The sequence below is a fragment of the Grampus griseus genome (assembly GCF_964374135.1).
Source record: "Grampus griseus genome assembly, chromosome: 9".
Classification (NCBI taxonomy): domain Eukaryota; kingdom Metazoa; phylum Chordata; class Mammalia; order Artiodactyla; family Delphinidae; genus Grampus; species Grampus griseus.
This window is the reverse complement of record NC_139003.1, coordinates 92,193,158-92,214,328: the sequence shown is the minus strand read 5'-3', so window position 1 is coordinate 92,214,328 and position 21,171 is coordinate 92,193,158. Positions and strand designations below refer to the sequence as shown.

The 21,171-nt window shown below is 39.4% G+C and overlaps 1 protein-coding gene across 2 annotated transcripts in view; it reads right to left on the bottom strand.

Moving 5' to 3' along the window:
* Positions 1-21,171, bottom strand: part of RALA (RAS like proto-oncogene A) — a 76,683-nt gene that overhangs the window by 54,466 nt on the left and 1,046 nt on the right. The gene's annotated exons all lie outside the window — the stretch shown is intronic.

The following is a 21,171-nucleotide window of genomic DNA, read 5'->3' as shown; positions in this document are numbered from 1 at the left end:
CTACTAGAAAGAATCTTTTCATAAGCTAATAGGAATACTCAGTTATATTTCTGAATATAAACTAATAGCTATTCCTGCATATTTTTTAAAGGAAAAGATGCTAAAATTTGTGGATGAATGCCTACTGTATTCTAATATTTTATGGTATTTATCAAAGTGATTCTATAAGGCAGGCATCAGATAGATTAAAAAAAACAAGACTCGGGCTTCCCTGGTGGCACAGTGGTTGGGAGTCCGCCTGCCGATGCGGGGGACACGGGTTCGTGCCTGGGTCCGGGAAGATCCCACATGCCACGGAGCGGCTGGGCCCGTGAGCCATGGCCGCTGAGCCTGTGCGTCCGGAGCCTGTGCTCCGCAACGGGAGAGGCCACAACAGTGAGAGGCCCGCGTACCGCAAAAAAAAAAAAAAAAAAAAAACAAGACTCAAGACTGAGCAAGGCGTTATGCATCTTGAATATTAACCAGCTGAGTAGAGATGTGAATAGAGCCCATCTGCTTCCAACTGCTGCTGCTCATATCCACTTGGATATTCAAAGAGAACCCAAACTCAAAATGATTAAAATAACCTGTTCTTTCTCCTATGTTCCTCATTTCAGTGAATGGCATCATCATCCACTTGGGCTCAAGAATAACTGATTAACTTCATACCTATTAGGATGGCTGCTACTACAATCCCCCCCTCCCCCAAAACGAAAAAACAAAAACAGAAAATAACAAGTGTTGGTGAGGATGTGGAGAGACTGGAACCCTGTGCACTCTTCTTGGGAATGTAAAATGGCACAGCTACTATGGAAAACAGTATGGTGGTTCCTAAAAGAATTAAAGATAGAATTAGCATATGATCCAGCAATGCTACTTGTGGGTATATATACCCCAAAGAATTGAAAGCAGGGTCTTACTCCCTGCCACCTCTGCCAAAAAAAAAGAAAAAAAAATAAGAAAAAAAGAAAGCAGGGTCTCAAAGAGGTATCTGTACACCCATGTTCATAGCAGCATTGTTCATAATAGCTAAAGCATGGAAGGAACCCAAGTGTTTATCAACGGATGAACGGATAAGCAAAATGTGGTATATACATACAATGGAATAATATTCAACATGAAAAGCAAGGAAATTCTGCAGTCTGTTACAACATGGATGAACCTTGAGGACACTGGGCTAAGTGAAATAAGCTAGTCACAAAAAGACAAATACTGTACGATTCTACTTGTATGAGATACTTAGAATAGTCAAAATCATAAAGACAGAAGGTAGAATGGTTGTTACCAGGGGCTAGGGGGAGGGGAGAATGGAGAGTTATTGTTTAAGGAATACACACTTTCAGTTTTACAAGATGAAAAGAGTTATAAGGATGGATAGTTCGTGGTGATGGTTGCACAACAATGTGAATGTATTTAATACCACTAAACTGTACACTTAAAGATGGTCAAGATGGTAAATGTTATGTTAGTGTATTTTACCTCAAAAATAGTGGAAACAAACAAAACAATTACATAGAATTTAAAAATTAAAAAACAATGTACATATCTATACTAGTTATCTATTGCTCCATAAAAATTACTCTAAAACTTAGTGGCTTAAAATAACAAACCTTCCTTATCTTAGAGTTTGAGCAGCTTAGCTTAGCTAGGTGGTGCTAGCTCAGGGACTCTCATGAGGTTGCAGTCAGGATGCTGGCAGACTGCAGTTATCTGAAGGCTTAAACAGAGCTGGAGGCTCTGCTCCCAAGAGGGCTCACTCACGAGGCTGTTGGCGGGAGGCCTCGGAGCTCCTCACCAGCTGGGCCTCTTCACTGGGCTGCTTGAATGTCCTCATAATATGATAGCTGGCTTCCTCCAGATGGATGACCCCAAGACAGCAAGGCTGAAGCTGCAGTGTCTTTTATGATCTAGTCTTGGAAGTCACACACTGTCATTTGGTCAGCCTTATTCAATGTGAAAGAGAACCATATACAAAGGGTGTGTGTGAATACCAAGAGGCAAAAATCTCTGCTGGGCATTTTAGAGGATGACAACCACAAAGAACTCTACATAGAAAACTACAAAACATTGCTAAGAAAATTTAAAGAAGACCTAAATACTGCTTTAGGTCATGTTTATGCACTGGAACTCTCATTACTGCAAGAATGTCAATCCTCCCCAAATTTATCTATAGAGTCAATGCAATTCCAATAAAAATCCAAGCAGGGTTTTTTGTGGAAACTGATAAACTTATTTTAAAATTTGTATGGAAACAGGCACACCAAGAACATACAAAACAGCATCAAAGTATGCAGGAGCTTGTCAAACTAGATTGCCTGTTTTTTTTTTTTTTTCTGGAACAAATCTATTTTATTTACTTTTAATGATATATATATATATTTTAAAATGTCGAAACAGTCTCAAATTTATAGAAAAGTTACAAGTTCAATACAAAAACATTTTTTCCCTGAGCCATTTGAGAGTAAGCTGCTGATAGTGATACTCAGTCTCACCTGAACACCTTTGCATTTATTTCCAACAAACAAGGACAATCTCCTACAAACCATAATGTAGCCATCAACATTGGGAAATAAGCATTAACACATTTCTACCAAAGAATCCTCAGACTCTATCCAAGATTCTGCATTGGGTTAAAATCACGTGTTGCATTTAGTTGTCACATCTCTTTGGTCACCTTCAGTTTAGAACAATTCCTCAGACTTTCTTTGACTTTCATGAACTTGACAGTTTTGAAGATTACTGGCCAATTATTTCGTACGTCCCTTAATTGAGTTGCCTGATGATTAGATTCAGGTTACACATCTTCAGCAGGAAGAACAAAAAAGTGATGCTGTTTCTTCTGCCTTTGTTTCTTTTTAATAGACTTTATTTTTTTAGAGCAGTTTAGGTTCACAGCAAAATGCCTCTTTTTGTAAATAAAGTTTTACTGGGACATAGTCATTCCAAATTATTTATGTATTGTCTATAGCTGCTTTCTATTTACAATAGCTGAGGTGCGTAGTTGTAACAGACCATTTGGCCTGCAAAGCCTGTAACATTTAATGTTTGGCCCTTTAAGAAAATGTTTGTTGACTCCTACTCAACTGACTAGGAAGACTTATTAGAGAGCTACAGTAATTAAGACAGTGTGGTATTAGTGAATGGATACACAAGGAGTTGGCAAGCTTTTAACTGTTATAAATGTAAATGTGCCCACTTTAAAAAGATAATCCCACCTGAACACCAATTTGAAAATTAATTCCTAACCTGTTTAAAACTGCAGTTTCACTGGATTTTGAAAACATTTATTAAAAATACACACACAAGGGCTTCCCTGGTGGCGCAGTGGTTGAGAATTTGCCTGCTAATGCAGGGGACACGGGTTCGAGCTCTGGTCTGGGAGGATCCCACATGCCGCGGAACAGCTAGGCCCGTGAGCCACAACTACGGAGCCTGTGCGTCTGGAGCCTGTGCTCCGCAACAAGAGAGGCCGCGATAGTGAGAGGCCTGCGCACCGCGATGAACAGTGGCCCCCCCGCTTGCCGCAACTAGAGAAAGCCCTCGCACAGAAACGAAGACCCAACACAGCAAAAAAAGATTAATTAATTAATAAAACTCCTACCCCCAACATCTTCTAAAAAAAAACACACACACACAAAAAGGGAAGACATTTTGATGAGTTTCAAGAACTGACATCAGGGAAAAAGAAAATTAGCAAGACGTATTTCATAAAAAATCTGTTTTAATTAACTGTTGGATAAAATTGAAAACTGAGGACAATTATTAAGAAAACACAACCAACAACATAATTCTCCCATTTTGATCTATATACTTTATAAGGCATTTATTTCAACTATGACAGCCATTAAAACAAATATAAAACAAACTCAACCCTAAAACCAGGCCTTTGAATCCCCATATCACAGAGTGTTAACCTACGCTAGAAAGAAGACTCCATGTGTGCAGGGATTTTTGTATATATTATGGTCTGGCAGCATCTGGAAGAAGGCCTAGATAATTTATTCTTTATTTAATTTTTCCAGTTTTATTGAAGTATAATTGACAAATAGAAATTGTATGTAGTTAAAATATTATATATATGATGATTTAATATACTAATTATTTGTTTTACTGAATGAACCAAGAAAAGCTGTAACGAAGCATATTCAACTACACTGCTCTCACTAAACAATATTTTGGTACAAAGTATATTTTTACTAGTAAAAATAAAAATTTTAATTTAAAAATAGCTTATAAAATCTCTTTGTATCTTTGTATTTATTTACAGTGTACAGTGCATATCATATAATTGCACAGTAGTACATTATATGATTTAAAAGTAAATACACACACGGGAGTTTCTAGAATTCTGTACTGATGGGGTACATGATCAAACATAGATTACTTCTCTGCAGGAGAGGCGCTCAAAGCATAATTAGTTCATGAATAGGAAAGAAAAAATTTGAGAGTATACATTTAGAAACTTATAGAGGAACTTGACAGTAATTTTATGCTTGTTCAATTTAGTTTTTAAAATGGGCTTGTTTTCTCTTTTTAAATTTTCATTTTTCTAGTAATTTATTTTATTTTATTTTTTGGCGGTACGCAGGCCTCCCACTGTTGCAGCCTCTCCCGTTGCGGAGCACAGGCTCAGCGGCCATAGCTCACGGGCCCAGCCGCTCCGCGGCATGTAGGACCTTCCCGGACCAGGGCACGAACCCGTGTCCCCTGCATCGGCAGGCAGACTCTCAACCACTGCGCCACCAGGGAAGCTCGGACGTGTTAAGTTTTATCACAACTTGACTAGCACATTCTGGTTCACTTCCCCTGCCATCAGTTGTTAAGTATTTAAAGAATGTTGTTATTAGGCTAAGTGAAACATAGTTTAAATTTTCATATAAAAATGTATGTGAGGGCTTTACTTCCTTATTCTTAATGGGTAGCCGTAAGTTTCCTCATCTTCTACCTCATAGGGTTGTGTTTGGATGATTAAATGGAAATAATGAATCAAATTGCTTGGGTCAGGGCCTGGCCACGGAAGGAAATCTACAGATTCTAGTCGTTTCCTCCTCCCTCTTTAAGTGCATTTCATATTTCAAGCTGTAAAATTTGACCTCCAAATAAGTGAATGTTACTGTATTATTTTTAGAAGCTTGTGACCAAGATGGTTAGGGAACTAACTAAAGACATGAAGGACGTGTCTGAACAGGCAGACACTGGGGAAGCTGGCAAGGGAGTTGTCTGACTGCCATCTTCAATTATTTGAAGAAAGGTATATGTAAAAATGACTATTCTTAATTCTGTCAACAGATGCACTGTTTAACAAGGGCTCAAAAACATATTTGTGCTTGCATAAGTGCTTCTCCAGAGAAAATAGGAATAAAGAGAAGTCACAGGATAATAGACTTCAGTTCAAAAGAAGGATGGAATTTTAATTTAAAACATCCAAAAATAACACAGATTTCCACACTATCACTACAAGTTTTTAAGCAACGGCTAGTGGCCAGGTAGTTTTGAGGGGATTTTTGTGAAAGGTGGAAGAATATATTAGCTGCCCTTTGAAGGCCCGTTCTAACTCTATATGAGACGATACATTTTATACAGATAGTCCAAAACCAGAAGTTCTTGTTTCTGCATTTAATTTTCACACTAAAAAATAAATCCTGAAGAATACTGGAAGAGTATGGAAGCAACCCAAGAGCCACGCAGTATCCAAAGTTCTTTGTTCAACTTAATTATACAATAGTACTTACATATCGGTTGTATCTGTCTACGAAGAGTTTAGATTAGAAACACTCCAGGTGATTAATAAAAGTATTTTCTTTTTTGTGCAGGAAAATCACAACTACATCAATAGCATCGTCACCATCACCATACACACTTGATGTCATGAAAAGGAACTGGGAACTAGCCTTACTTTTTAAAAAAATCACTTCAAAGATGAATCATATAACATATGGACACTGACAGAGCTTGAGAATCCAAGTAAATGAAAGAAGAGAGGAAGGAAACTAGTTATAAAAATGGGTTTCAGCAATCTGCAGGGATGTAGGAACTCGAAGACAGTTGGCTATGACCCCCCACTCACAGAGCTAAAGAAAACTACATAAAAGAAAGCTCAAGAGGAGTACAGAAAAATCGGCCAAATTACCAAGTTGTTACCATTGTTAATGTAGGTCCTCCCCTCACTTGCATGGGAGGTAGGAAGAGGTACGTGGAACGTTTTAGCTTAAACCAAATATCACCTGAGTTTGTTTAGGTAAGAAAAGTGCTACTAGCCTTTAGGCTAATTTAGAGTTAAAATTAATCATAAAACAAATGTGATCTCCCCCTCAAAACTCCAGATATTAATCTATTACTTTTGGTTTAATTTCATAAAAGTGGGCAAAAAATGACCCAGTGCCCCTAAAGAGGCATACATATGATATGTCTGCCAAACTTCTTCTTCTAGTGGGAACCACCCTCTCCTACTGCATTACAACAGGACTATAAATCAGGGCCCGACTATAAAGCAGGACAAGAGACCCAGGCTGGCCAGAGTACTCTATTCCTTAAACTAGTGGGGAAGATTGGCTCTGATGAATCTGGAGATGAAAGTGGCCACCACACAAACAGTCTGCCACTTTAAAAAAAAGCAGCAGAGCTGGGGAAGGAGAGAAAGCCAGCACGTTTCTGTTTCACTTAAGGTAGCCTCGACTGGATTTCTGACTCCTATAATTGAAAGAACCCTAATACCTATAGGTTCTCTATTTGCTTGTTGTGGTTCAGAAAGGAAGAGCTTCTCACTGCTTAACTGCAGAATGAAGATGAAGGTGACTACACGGTCTTTAATTAATTAGTCTTTAATTAATCTAGTACTTCAGTACTAGACATGTGAAAGAATTACCAACAGAAGATTTAGCTTTTATTCCAACCCTCCAAAAAAGCCCCATAGGGCAAATTAGAGAAATTAAGCAAAGCTCATGGTTAACATCACTACCAAAAATATAGCACTCTGAGAGAAAATCTCTGCAAATCACACATCTCATTGACTTGTATCCAGAACACACAAAGAACTCTTATGACTCAATGAGAAGAAAAATAACCCAATTTTTAAAAGATGGGCAAAAGATTTCAGTAGACATTTCACCAGAGAAAACAAGTCAAAGACTTATTAATAAGCACATGAAAAGGTGCTCAACACTATTATTCATTAGAGAAATACAAATTAAAACCACGAGATACTTATTTATATCCACCAGAATGGATATAAATTTTTTTTTAAAAGACTCTAACAACTGCTGGTAAAGATGCAGAGAAATGAAAATCCCCAAACACTGCCATTGGGAATGCAAAATAACGTACAGCCACTTAGGAAAACAGTTTGACAGTTTCTTAAAAGACTACACATAAATCTACCATAAAACCTGGAGCTTTCACTCCATGATACTCATGAGAAATGAAAACATGCGTCCATGCAAAGACTTGCACATGAATGTTCATAACAGGATTATTCATAATAACCAAAAAGGGGAAGCAATCCAGATGTCCATCAATTGTAAAAGGAGAAGCAAAATGTGGTATACCCATAGAATGGAATATGGGGCTACTGTCCATCCATAGAAAGGAAAGAACTACTGACACATGCCACAACACGATAACCAAAAAATATTATGCTAAGTAAAAGAAACTCAAAAGGAATACATATTGTATATTTCTATTTATACACAATGTCCAGAAAAGGGAAATCTATAGAGACAGAATATAAACTAACGGCTGCCTGGGGATGGGAATGGGAATTAACTAAGAAGGGGAATAAGAGATTTTATACTGAAGTGATGAAAATGTTTTAAAACTGGATTATGGTAATGATTTACACAAGTCAGTAAAGTTACTAAAAATCACTGTAAACCTAAAATGGGTGAATTTTATGATATGTAAATTATGCCTCAAAAAAGCTAATTAGAAAAAGTGAAATAAAAGAGACTAGAGAAGACATAATAAGCAAGCAGAAATTATGAACCTTGATTGGATCCTGGATTGGGGGAAAAAACAGCTATTAAAGACAACAGGCGACAACTAATGAAATCTGAATTTGGACTAGATATTAAATGATATTATGAAACTATTGCTGATTTTCTTAGGTGTTACAATAGTATTATGGTTATACAGGAGAATGTCTTCATTCTCAGAAGATGTCAGCTCAGCTACACAGAGGTGAAGTTTCATGTCTCCAACCTTCTTTCAAATAACTCAGAGAAATAAAAGCATCTGTACTTAGAAAGTTAAAGCAGGGACTTCCCTGGTGGTCCATGGTTAAGAGTCCACCTTCCAATGCAGGGGAGGTGGGTTTCATCCCTGGTCTGGGAACTAAGATCCCACATGCTGCGGGGAGCCCCGCGCGCTGCAACTAGAGAGCCTGCACGCCGCAACGAAGACCTGACGCAGCCAAAAATAAGTAATAAACAATAAAAAAAAAAAGAAAGATAAAGCAAACATGGCAAAACAATAATTGGTAATTGGTTAATTTAGGGTGATTAGTAACTACCGGCATTCGATATAATACTCTTTTTAAGTTTTTTGTAGGTTTGAAACATTTCAAGGCAACAAGGACATACTATATAGCAGAGGAAACTATAGTCAATGTCCTGGGATAAACCATAATGGAAAAAAATATATATAAAAGAATATATATATGTATAACTGAGTCACTTTGCTGTACAGCAGAAATTAAAACAACATTGTAAATCAACTATACTTCAATTTTTAAAAAATGTTTCAAAACACAAAGTTACGGGGAAAAGAGCACTCCTTTTATTGTCTCAAAAATGTTTTAATTGAGGTAAATATTGGTTTACAACATAAGTTTCATGTGTACAACTTTATATTCCTACTTCTGTACCTACAATATGCTCACCAAAAATTTACTTTTTATCTGTCACCATACAGTTGAGCCCCTTTATCCATTTTGCCCTCCCCTCTGCCCCTTCCCCTCTGATAACTACTACTCTGTTCTCTGTATCTATGTATTGTTTGGTTTCTTCATTTTTTCTTTCTATATTCCACATGAGTAAAATCAAAAGGTATTTATCTTTCTCTGACTTAATTTCACTTAGCATTAATACCCTCAAGGTCCATGTTGTCACAAATGGCAAGATTTCATCTTTTTTATGGCTGAGTAGTATTCTGTTGTGTGTGTGTGTGTGCGCGCGCGCGCGCGTGTGTGTGTGTGTGTATACCACATCTTCTTTACCCATTCATCTGCTGATGGGCACTAAGGCTGTTTCCAAATCTTGACTCTCATAAATAAGGCTGTGATGAACACAGGGGTGCGTATGTGTTTTCAAATCAGTGTTTTCACTTTCTTTGGATAAATACCCTGAAGTGCAATGGCTAGATCATAGGGTAGTTCTATTCTAGACTTTTTAAGAAGCCTCCATACCGTTTCTCCACAGCGGCTGCACCAACTTACATTCCCACCCACAGTGCAGGAGCGCCCCTTTCTCTACACCTCGACAACACTTGTTGTTTCTTTGCCTTTTTGATAACAGCCATTCTAACGGGTGTGTGAGGTGATACCTAATTGCAGTTTTGATTTGCATTTCCCTAAAAATTGGTGACGTTGAACATCTTTACATGGCGCACACTCATTTTAAAGTGTAACCAAATGTAAAAGGACTCATCAATGTAGTTCTCAGGACATTTCAGAAAGAGGCACACAATTGGAATTTAAAGACTGTCATGTCTTTGGTCTATGACTGTTAATACACAGCAAATAATGGAGGGAAGAAACGAAAACTCAAAGTATGAAATAATTGTGCACAGACTCAGCAAACTAGAGCTTTCTAGAAATGTTACTGCCAACTAATACTTTTTGAAGTAGTCATTTAAGACAAAGCAACATAGTTATTAGTTGGTGCAGAAATCTTTAGTTATATAGCAGTGCCTGAGAAAGCATTTTTGAATGAAGGTCAATAAATTTTCCCACCTGAAAGAGCACCCATTCCCACCTATATCTCTTGGCTGATATAAAGATCAAATGAAACCATATACACAAAAGTGCTAAATTTTGATTTAAAAAAATTTATTCATTTATGGGCTTCCCTGGTGGCGCAGTGGTTGAGAGTCCGCCTGCCGACACAGGGGACACGGGTTTGTGCCCCGGTCTGGGAAGATCCCACATGCCGCGGAGCGGCTGGGCCCGTGAGCCATGGCCTCTGAGCCTGTGCATCCGGAGCCTGTGCTCCACAAGGGGAGAGGCCACAACAGTGAGAGGCCCGCGTACCACAAAAAAAAAAAAAAAAAAAAAAAAATTATTCATTTATATTTTGTAACTTCCTAGTAAGAATAGGAATAAAACAAAGATTAAACCTAGCATCATATTTGGTTACTCTTGTCTATAATTGGATTTCCTCAATTTTGTAGTCAACACTGCACTAACAATTCTTCAAAGCATTGTCAGTGTTCATTATGAATAATTCTCTTTCACTACTCTAACTTGGGCACTTTGTCTTACTACTTAACTATGCCATAATTTGTTAACAGTGTACTTTTGCTGCTGGTGGTGGGTTTTTTTGTTTTTGTTTTTACATATACATGTATCTATTCTTTTTCAAATTCTTTTCCCATTTAGGTTGTTACATAATATTGAGCAGAGTTCCCTGTGCTATACAGTAGGTTCTCGTTGGTTATCCATTTTAAATATAGCAGTGTGCACATGTCAATCCCAAACTGCCCAACTATCCCTTTCCCCCAGCTAACTCTAACAGTGTACTTTTGTAGTTGTTGTTTTTGGCCGTGATCCTAGTTCCCCAACCAAGGATCGAACCCGTGCCCCCTGCAGTGGGAGTGTGGAGTCAACCACTGGACTACCAGGGAAATCCCTTTAATAGTGTACTTTTTAAAAAAATAAATTTATTTATTTTATTTTTGGCTGCGTTGGGTCTTCACTGCTGTGTGCAGGCCTTCTCTAGTTGCGTCGAACGGGGGCTACTCTTCATTGCAGTGCGCAGGCTTCTCATTGCGGTGGCTTCTCTTGTTGCAGAGCGTGGGCTCTAGGTACACGGGCTTCAGTTGTGGCATGTGGGCTCAGTAGTTGTGGCTCCCAGGTTCTAGAGCGCAGGCTCAGTAGTTGTGCCACACGGGCTTAAGTTGCTCCACTGTATGTGGGATCTTCCTGGACCAGGGCTCGAACCCATGTCCCCTTCATTGGCAAGTGGATTCTTAACCACTGCGCCACCAGCGAAGCCCAACAAGTGTACTTTGAGCAATTTATAGTTTTAACAGCTTAAACTCATCAGACACACTAATGTAAAACAGGAATCTTGTTATGAATCAAAAGGAATGTTCACGTGGAAGTTCAAACAAAACGTCACATTTATAGTTTTTACAATAAAGAAAACATTCTTGGAATTGGACCTTGAAATAAAATATCTAAGAAGAAAAAAAGATATGCTAAGATGTACATAGGACAGCTTAGACAAAGTACTCTAGCAGATGGCAGAAGACAGAAATTGTACCCACTATGATAGCTATAATCAAAAACAGGGACAATAACATACACTGGTGAGGGTGTGGAGAAACTGTAAACTGACCGTGGGGATGTAAAATGGCACAAGTACCTCAGAAAACAGTTTGGCAGTTAATCAAAATGTTAAACATGGAGTTATGATGTGACCTAGTAATTTCACTCCTAGATATATACCCAAGAGGAATGAAAACACATGTCCATGCAAAAACATGTACATCAACGTTTATGGCAGCATTATCCAATATAAGCCAAAAAGTAGAAACATCCAAATGTCCATCAACTGACGAAAGGATAAACAAAATGTGATATATCCACTGAATGGAACATTATTCAGCCATGAGAAGGAATGAAGAACTGACATATTCTAGAACATGGATGAACCTTGAAGCATTATGTTAAATGAAAGAAGCCAGAAACAGAAGACCACATATTGTATGATCTGTTTGTGGTATCCAGGAATGACCAGAATGGGCAAATCTCCACAGATGGGAAGTAGATTTATAGCTGTCTGGGGCTGGGGGGTGGAGGGAATCAGGAGTGATGGTTAATGAGCATGGGTTTCTTTTGGGGGTAATGAAAACGTTCTCAAACTAGATAGAGGTGATGGTTGCACAACTCTGCGACTATACTAAGAACCACTGAATTAATACACTTTAAAAGTAAATTTTATGGTATGTGAATTATATCTCAACAAATCTGTCATTTCAAAAAAAAATCCAGAGGGGCTTCCCTGGTGGTGCAGTGGTTGAGAGTCCGCCTGCCAATGCAGGGGACACGGGTTCGTGCCCCGGTCCGGGAAGATCCCACATGCCGCGGAGCGGCTGGGCCCATGAGCCATGGCCGCTAAGCCTGCGCGTCCGGAGCCTGTGCTCCGCAACGGGAGAGGCCACAACAGTGAGAGGCCCGCGTACGGCAAAAAAAAAAAAAGAAAATCCAGCCTCCTCACCACCCCACAAATAAGCAAAGGACATAAAAAGACAACTCACAGAATAAAAAATATAAATGACTAATGAATCTACAAAAAGTTCAAATAGTTGCAACCAAAAAAACATAAACTTTAACAAAACAAAACACAAAAACGAGAATGGGTTAATGATCTGGGCCAAAGCAAGGACAAGAAGAGATAGGCAGAGCAAATGATCAAGTTTTATTTTATTCTGAGGGATCAAGAAAGCTACTAAAAGCCACAATCAGCAAATAAGAATCAATGAAGTAACAGACATAGAGAATTATCTTAGGTGTAGTGTACAGCCATATGAAATAGGGAGATCTTAGAGATTAAAAGGGTAGTGGGAAAGTTACCGATAATCCAAGCACTAAGAGACTATGGTTGGTGTCTAGAAACTTAAGACCTCGGGGGATAGGGATTTTCTGTCACAGACAAAATGTCTTAGGGATAAAGATGAAGGAAGACAAAACGTCCTCAGACTAAATAGGGGTAGGAGAAGTAAGGCAAAAAAGAGGCAACAGAAAAGATCAGCCTCCTGCAAGCCCAGACATCAGGGTGGCAGCATGTAGCAGAGGGTGAGACCTGAGGATCTTCAAGGAAGGAGAGTCCCCAACTACCACCCGCCAAAGACTGAACTGTGGGCCAAGACCCAGTTAGAAAGAGGTAACACGGGGGCTTCCCTGGTGGCGCAGTGGTTGAGAATCCGCCTGCCGATGCAGGGGACACGGGTTCGTGCCCCGGTCCGGGAAGATCCCACATGCCGCGGAGCGGCTGGGCCCGTGAGCCATGGCCGCTGAGCCTGCGCATCCGGAGCCTGTGCTCCGCAACGGGAGAGGCCGCGGCGGTGAGAGGCCCGCGTACCGCCAAAAAAAAAAAAAAAAAAAAAAAAAAAGGCAACATGGGTCCCAGGAAAAGTGGAGATGAACAACTGGCCACAGACCAAGAGTACTACCTGGTGAGTGAGAGTTCCTCAACCTAGAGACCTACCAGCATTCACGGGACAATGAAGAGGGACTATAGTTATAGACTGGGAGTTGTAGGACTTCTGAGGAGGAGCTCCTTGGCATAAGGGACAAGAAATTAATACATATCATACCACCCAGCACTCCTGGGAAAGGAAATATTTAGAATGAATGAGACAGAAAACGGGATGTGGACTAGGAATTTACAAAATGGACCTAGATAACCTTGAAATTATAAGAATCTACAGAAAATATGCTACTTGAACTTTCTGGGTGAATTAGATGGCAGTGAAATGAAAATACTCTGCAGAACATGGGAGACTGAGCACAGGTGAGTGTGTGTAATTGCCGTGTGGAGGGAATGTGTGCAGGATGCTGGGCTACAGGTGATTTCACACCAACATATACCACCAGCCAGAGGACTAAATCTTCATAAATGAATTCTGGAGAAAGAACTGCCTCAAGGCCAGATGGACCGAGGCCCTACAAACTTGTCTAGAACTATCCCATAACTGTGTACCACGGGCCACCCCATCGATAAACTCATCTAATTACAAGCCTGACTTGCTATGTGACCTACAGACACAAGGACTCAAGCCATGATCGCATCAATACAAGGTGAGCCTAATTCATCTGCAAAGCACAGAAACCACTTAAAGACTATGAAAGCCTAGAAGGAAATAGATTTTCATAGACCTATGGCTGCTTTAGCCTAGAGAAGAAATGGAGGTCACCCCGAGGCACCCACGTCTGGCTGAGTAAAGATTATAGTGAAGTTTGGGAGAGGCAGGAACAAAATTCAGGAATGGTTGTATGAACTGGGAAACTACAGATCAATACCCTATCTTGATTATCATTATATCAATACTTTGCTGCTGCCCACTAGGAAATTCAACCTTCCTGCCGCTTACCATATCTATCTCTTACAGAAATAGTGAAGGACTTCAGTCTTTTTTTTTTTTTTTTTTTGCGGTACGCGGGCCTCTCACTGTTGTGGCCTCTCCCGTTGCGGAGCACAGGCCCGGACGCGCAGGCTCAGCGGCCATGGCTCATGGGCCCAGCCGCTCCGCGGCATGTGGGATCTTCCCGGACCGGGGCACGAACCCGTGTCCCCTGCATTGACAGGCGGACTCTCAACCACTGCGCCACCAGGGAAGCCCGGACTTCAGTCTTTGAAAGGTATTTCCCCAGTTAAATTAATATCTAGTACAATGTATATCCACAGAGAAGATAATACAATAAAACAATCAGCATCTCTATTAAAGATACTGTTATATTACTATTTAACATTGTTCTGGAGATAGTAATCCATGCAATTAGATAAGACAAACAGATGTAAAAACACTGGAAAAGAAGACGATAAAATCTCTATTTACAGGTGACATAACTGTATATCTGGGCCACAGAGAAGCAATGATAAAAGTACTGAAATAATAAAAGTACTTAAACAATAACAATAATTCAGCAAGGGGGACATCCCTGGTGGCGCAGTGGTTAAGAGTCCACCTACCAATGCAGGGGACATGGGTTCGAGCCCTGGTCCGGGAAGATCTCACATGCCGCAGGGCAACTAAGCCCATGCACCACAACTACTGAGCCTGCTCTCTAGAGCCCGCGAGCCACAACTACTGAGCTCATGCACCACAACTACTGAAGCCCGCATGCCTAGAGCTCTGCAACAAGAGAAGCCACCTCAGTGAGAAACTCGCACACTGCAATGAAGAGTAGCCCCTGCTCAACACCACCACTAGAGAAAGCCCATGCACAGCAAAGAAGACTCAATGCAGCCAAAAATAAATAAATAAATAAATATTTTTTAAAAAACATGCAGAAATTAGCAATGTTCATATACATGAATAATCAGTTGGTAAATATAACTAATAAGAAAATTCTATTTATAATAGTAACAACAAAAGATAAAACACAAAATACATAGGAATAAACAAGAAATGTTCAAAACTTATATGAAGTAAATATAAACCATTCTGCAGAGACAAAGTAGATTTAAGAAAATGAAAAGACATCGCTTGTTCTAGATTAAGATGTTCTAACACCATCAAGAGATCAGTTCTAGGTTATACAGTAAGTTTAATGTGACCTCAATAAAAATAATAGTGAGCTTTCTAATGGACTTGGACAAACTGATGCTAGAGTTCATACGGAAAAATGAAACACGCAAGACTAGTACGGAAAACACTGAAGAACAGGAGCAATAATGGGGAACTAGCTCTACCAGATATTAAATCATATACAAAGTCTCTATGATTAGAACAGTGTAGTACTGGTACATGAATAGTCAGACCATCCAAAAGTATAAAACATACCCAACTACATATAGAAATCTAGTATATGATAAAGGGGGCCAAGATTTTTTTTTAATTGAATGGTATCAGGACAACTGGACAGCCACGTGGAAAACATAAAATTAGCCCCATTCACACCATATATAGAAATGTACTCCAAATGGATCAGAGGACTGAATGTGCTCTATATTATAAATGAAACTGTATTAGTACTAGAAGAAAGCATGGCTGAATTCCTCTATAACCTGTGGGAAGTGAAAGGCTCTCTATGACTAAAAATCCAGATGCAATAAACTTAAGATTAATATACTTGACTACACAGAAACAAACTTTCGCAAGTCAAAAAAACACACACCACAATCAATGCCAAAAGATAACTGGGCAAAGTATTTGCAATATATATCAAAGTTAAATGATTAATATTCTTAAATATAAAGAACTTTTAAACTCTGAGAGGAAAAGACCAAAATTTATTTAGAAAGTGAGCAAATAACATGAACACTTTAAAAAATGTAAAAAATGGCCCTGAAACATATGAAAAAAATGTTCAATTCACTTGTGATAAGAGAAATACAAATTAAAACTAGGCTGAGATACAATTTCTCACCTATTAGATTAGCAGAAATTCAGCAGCTTGGCAACATGCTCTGCTGCTGAAGCTGCAGCACTCATACACCACTGGTGGGAATTCAAAATAGTACAGCCCCACAGGAAGAGAAATTTGGCAAATCTAACAAATCTTATATATACGTTTATCCTGAAGGTATACTTCCAACAATACAAAGAAACAAAGATTTGCATTACAACACCACTTGTAATTGAAAAATACTGGGTATTACTTAAGTGTCCAAATACAGGAGAAATGGTTGAATAAACCGTGGAGTACTATGTAGTTAAAAATTAAAGTTACTCAATTTGTGTATTACTTTTTTCAAATAGTTACTAAATTGTCAGTACATAAATACTTATTAAGTTGTTTGGACCTAAACTAATAAATTAAACCATCAGATGTTTCTCCTAACCTAGGGATGCTGTGAAAAAATTACTGATATAATAAGGATGTAATGAACTGAGAAAGTTTGGGAACTTCTGATAAAGTCCTGTGAAGACTTTTAAGAGGGCATGTATACCTGGAGATACACGGTTACTACAGACTGTGGTCAACAAAATTTACAATAGGCTAATGAAGTAACTGTCCATAGTAGTAAGTGCTATCACAGATTTTATGGCAGCTCGCAAGGGGAGCAACTAGCTCAGTTTTTTTTTTTTAATTTATTTTATTTATTTATTTTTGGCTGCGTTGGGTCTTCGTTGCTGCACGCGGGCTTTCTCTAGCTGCAGCGAGCGGGGACTACTCTTCATTGGGGTGCACGGGCTTCTCATTGTAGAGGCTTCTCTTGTCGCGGAGCACGGGCTCTAGGCACATAGGCTCAGTAGTTGTGGCATGTGGGCTCAGTAGTTGTGGCTCACGGGCTCAGCAGTTGTGGCACACGGGCTCAGCAGTTGTGGCTCGGGGGCTCTAGACCGCAGGCTCAGTAGTTGTGGCACACAGGCTTAGCTGCTCCGTGGCATGTGGGATCTTCCTGGACCAGGGCTCGAACCCGTGTCCCCTGCACTGGCAGGCGGATTCTTAACCACTACACCACCAGGGAAACCCTAGCCCAGTCTTGAAAGTTGTTTTTTGTTGTTGTTGTTTTGTTTTGTTTTTTTGAAAGGATGGAGTTGAGAGAAAAAATCAAATCAAGATACAATTTTTGAAGAGTTATAAGCTAAAGTGAGTTCTGAAGGGCAAGTAGGGGTATATTAGGCTGGGGGAAGGAGGAGTGGTTAAAAAATCACAGGAAGAGGAAATGAGGGACTGAAAAAACGCTAGCATTCCAGAAGCCTGGATTGCTGGAACTGAAGACCCTGGAAAAAAAGAAATGAGGCTACAGAGTTAGGTAAGGAGCAGACCTTAAAAGTTTTTTTTATATATGAAATTAAGAATAAAAGGAATTTGGGGCTTCCCTGGTGGCGCAGTGGTTGAGAGTCCACCAGCCGATACAGGGGACACGGGTTCGTGCCCTGGTCTGGGAAGATCCCACATGCCGCAGAGCGGCTGGGCCCGTGAGCCATGGCCGCTGAGCCTGCGTGTCCGGAGCCTGTGCTCCGCAACGGGAGAGACCACAACAGTGAGAGGCCCGCGTACCGCAAAAAAAAATAAATAAATAAAATAAAATAAAATAAAATAAAATAAAAGGAATTTGGATTGTATTAATTAGCAAGAAGGAGCTGTGAAAGGGTTTTAAGCAGGGGAGTATCGTGAATACTCTAACCAAGTGTGGAAAAAAGATTGGGTGGGGGGGACCCAACCAGAGGCTAAAAAGCTGCTACAATAATCCAGAATAGATCTAGACAGGGCAGCTGAACTAAAGCGTCTGCAATTACTCAGTAGTGGGGCAACCTCATTTTCAATGGATTACTATGCTAGCTTCTCAACCGCAAAAGAAAGCAACAGATTCCGTGGCTTCGAAGACTACGGTCATGATCTTTGTGGAAACTGGGGATCTTTGCCCCACCTTCACAATGTGTCTGGGAGTAGAAGTCGTTTCATAATCTTGCTGTGTTTTATTCTCCAAGATGACATTAACAAACCCTGATATTTAGTTTCAATAAGTGAATTCTGCGATGAAATTAGATCCCAGACTTCAAGGAGATTATGTGTGTCAAGCGTTACGTCTGTCTTCTGAACCTAATACAGGCCTCTAGCTGTGAGGGCCTCTAAGAATACTAACATGTTTTCTGGAAGCTTGCTTCTTGGCTTGTACAGAATGCCCTCTTGATGTCGAGGAATAAGTTTTCACCTTCAGGTATAATTAAATCAAAGATGCAAATTCTCTTCTAAAATTTACTCAAACATCTTTTAAGAACTCACAGCGCTTTAACTGAATTTTTTCTATATTGTAACCAAATCGTTATGAGTGCAATAGGGTAGTAAGAAAGGTGTTTTAGAGCTAAAAAACAAACAAACAGAAAAACACAAAGAATAACTGTTACTAATAGGGGCTGGAGAATAAGCTATTTTTAACTTGAGCTCTACACTTCTTTTTTAAACCAAGAGATGAACACATCCTTAGAATTAGGCCCATTGAAAAGGGCATTTTTTTTTTTTAAAAAGTGCACAGCCTTGGGAAGAGTGAAGAGAATTCTACTGGCACCGAAGAGGAGTTAGACCCTTACAAGAATTCTGCCACCTTTAAGCCTCCATACTAAACCCAAAGAGAAAATAATATATGGTCTGAAATGGTAAAAACAGACCCATGTCTACACCTCTGCTTTTTTCCCACTCTCCCACAACCTCTCCCCCATGTCCTTCCGTCCAAGAAGAACTAAAAAAACAAGATTGCAGGAAAAGTCACTACAAACAGGTCTCCAACAGTCCTCTCAAATAGGGACTATTCAGGTACTTGAAAGGTAAAAAGTAATAATCAAACACCAAAGTTGAGTTCCTTATACTCTACTCTCCCAGGACACTTATATGAACAATGCCCATCCATTTTTTCATCGTGGCACACGCAGAAGGTTATAACATGTGGAAGGAAGGTCATAAACAGAAGACTGGCTGCTATCTGAGGCCACCTGGCCAGGGTCACTGGTTACCCCAGGCCCCATGTGATGGCCAAGAGTACTGATGAGATCAGTATCTTTGCTTTCTTAAAGCTCAGCTCAATCAGAATCGAATTCTTTTCTCAGTCTTTTAGGATTAATTGCAATAGCCAATGTTCTCAGAAATTGTTACTTTAAAATCCAGACCCTATTACGTACTAGTGGCCCAGCTTCCAGCAAATAACTTCCCTTAGCCTTAGTAAAGTATGGAAAAACTACCTATTTTGCAGCAGTAGTGTGGAGATTAAAAATTATAAACTCTTATCACAGTGCTTGGCAGGAAATCAATGTAGGAGGACTGTTATTACCAAGAGAGTTGTTGAAATAAGGGAAATCTGACCTCTGTATAGTGGTTACGTCACTGAGATAAGAAATTACAGGCTTTACTCTCCCTAGTGTCTAAAATTAAAACATTTTATAAAACAGTGAAAACCATGAACTGTCTCCCTACTTCCTCAAAATCATAATCTTTTTCCCCATTAATATTCACAGCCTCTTATTCCAGTATTTTAAAAGTGATTGTCTTCGCAACCCATGTACAAATGCATATTACACTGACACATACATACACAAGAAGTGATACTGGTACATAATTATCTATGTTCTGTAGAAGCTGAGCTTGGAAAACCAGTGTAGGACCAGACATTCGGAGACGAAAGAAGATATCAGCACTTTTTTATTTGAACCTCACTACAGTGAAAATAACCCAACCATCTATAGACAAAAATTATCTCCCCACACAAATGGTAGACAAGTTTCTTTCCTGTAATTAGCCCCTTTTCCCTGAAAAAGAGTTGTATGAAGAATTAACTGCAAAGAAAGTGTTGTATGAAGAAATTACTTCAAAATAATTGATACAGATGACTGCACACTCAGCAGACACACTGGAGAACAGCACCTGGATCTCTGGAAAAAAGTGTTAAAGTGGCTACTGGTAAATCGCGTCAAGGTCATAAGAGGATGTCAAAGGACTTCATGTACCCATGGAAAAAAATGAGCCACTATAAGCAATTCTGCAATGTACCACGTTATCTCAACAGTGGTAACTCCCAATTTCCTCTATTTGATTAAGATAGGGTATGGTTATCAACTCCAAACACAAACTTCCTATCACCAGGAAATCTCTTCTTGATAACCCTGGGCAAAAAAGCTCAAGTAGTAAACATTTAACACTGGAATATAAGTTATTATAATGCCCAATCACAATACCCCAAATATAATTTTAATCTTTCAGGGGAGTTTACTTTTGGAAGGATGGCAAAGGATTCTTCTTGATTTGTCCTTTGACCGTGCTAAAGAACAGAAAGACAAAGCAAAATCTGCATCCAAACTGAAACAAAAACACAAACAAAAAAACCTTAGCCCTCCCACCCCCCCCCCAAATAAATGACTACTGGAAGGCAACTGTGAGATCACCTACACATTCATTCATTCACTGAAGAGCTGTGTGAATAACTTCTATGTTCTGGCCACATCGCATGGAAACACAGGGATGAGTAAGACATGGCTCCTGCCCTGAAGAAATTTGTAATCTAAAAATAATGTTTTCAGAGTCACAGGAGTCATTTTATAATAATATTGCATTAATAGAGACAGAAACATAAGCGAATAAGACATATTTAAATACATTAGTAAACATAAGCTAAAAGGAATACCTTTGGTGAAAACTGAGTTCACTAACGACATTTAGTATATACTTTTTGAAGCATGATTAAACTTGTAATTTACTTCCAGGACAAGAATTAACTCATGACACATATTTTATAATGATCTCCCGCCCTGTCCCCCTCCCCGCGGCCCCCAAACACAATTCGTAAATTAGGTGCTTTTCAGCTTGACAGGCAG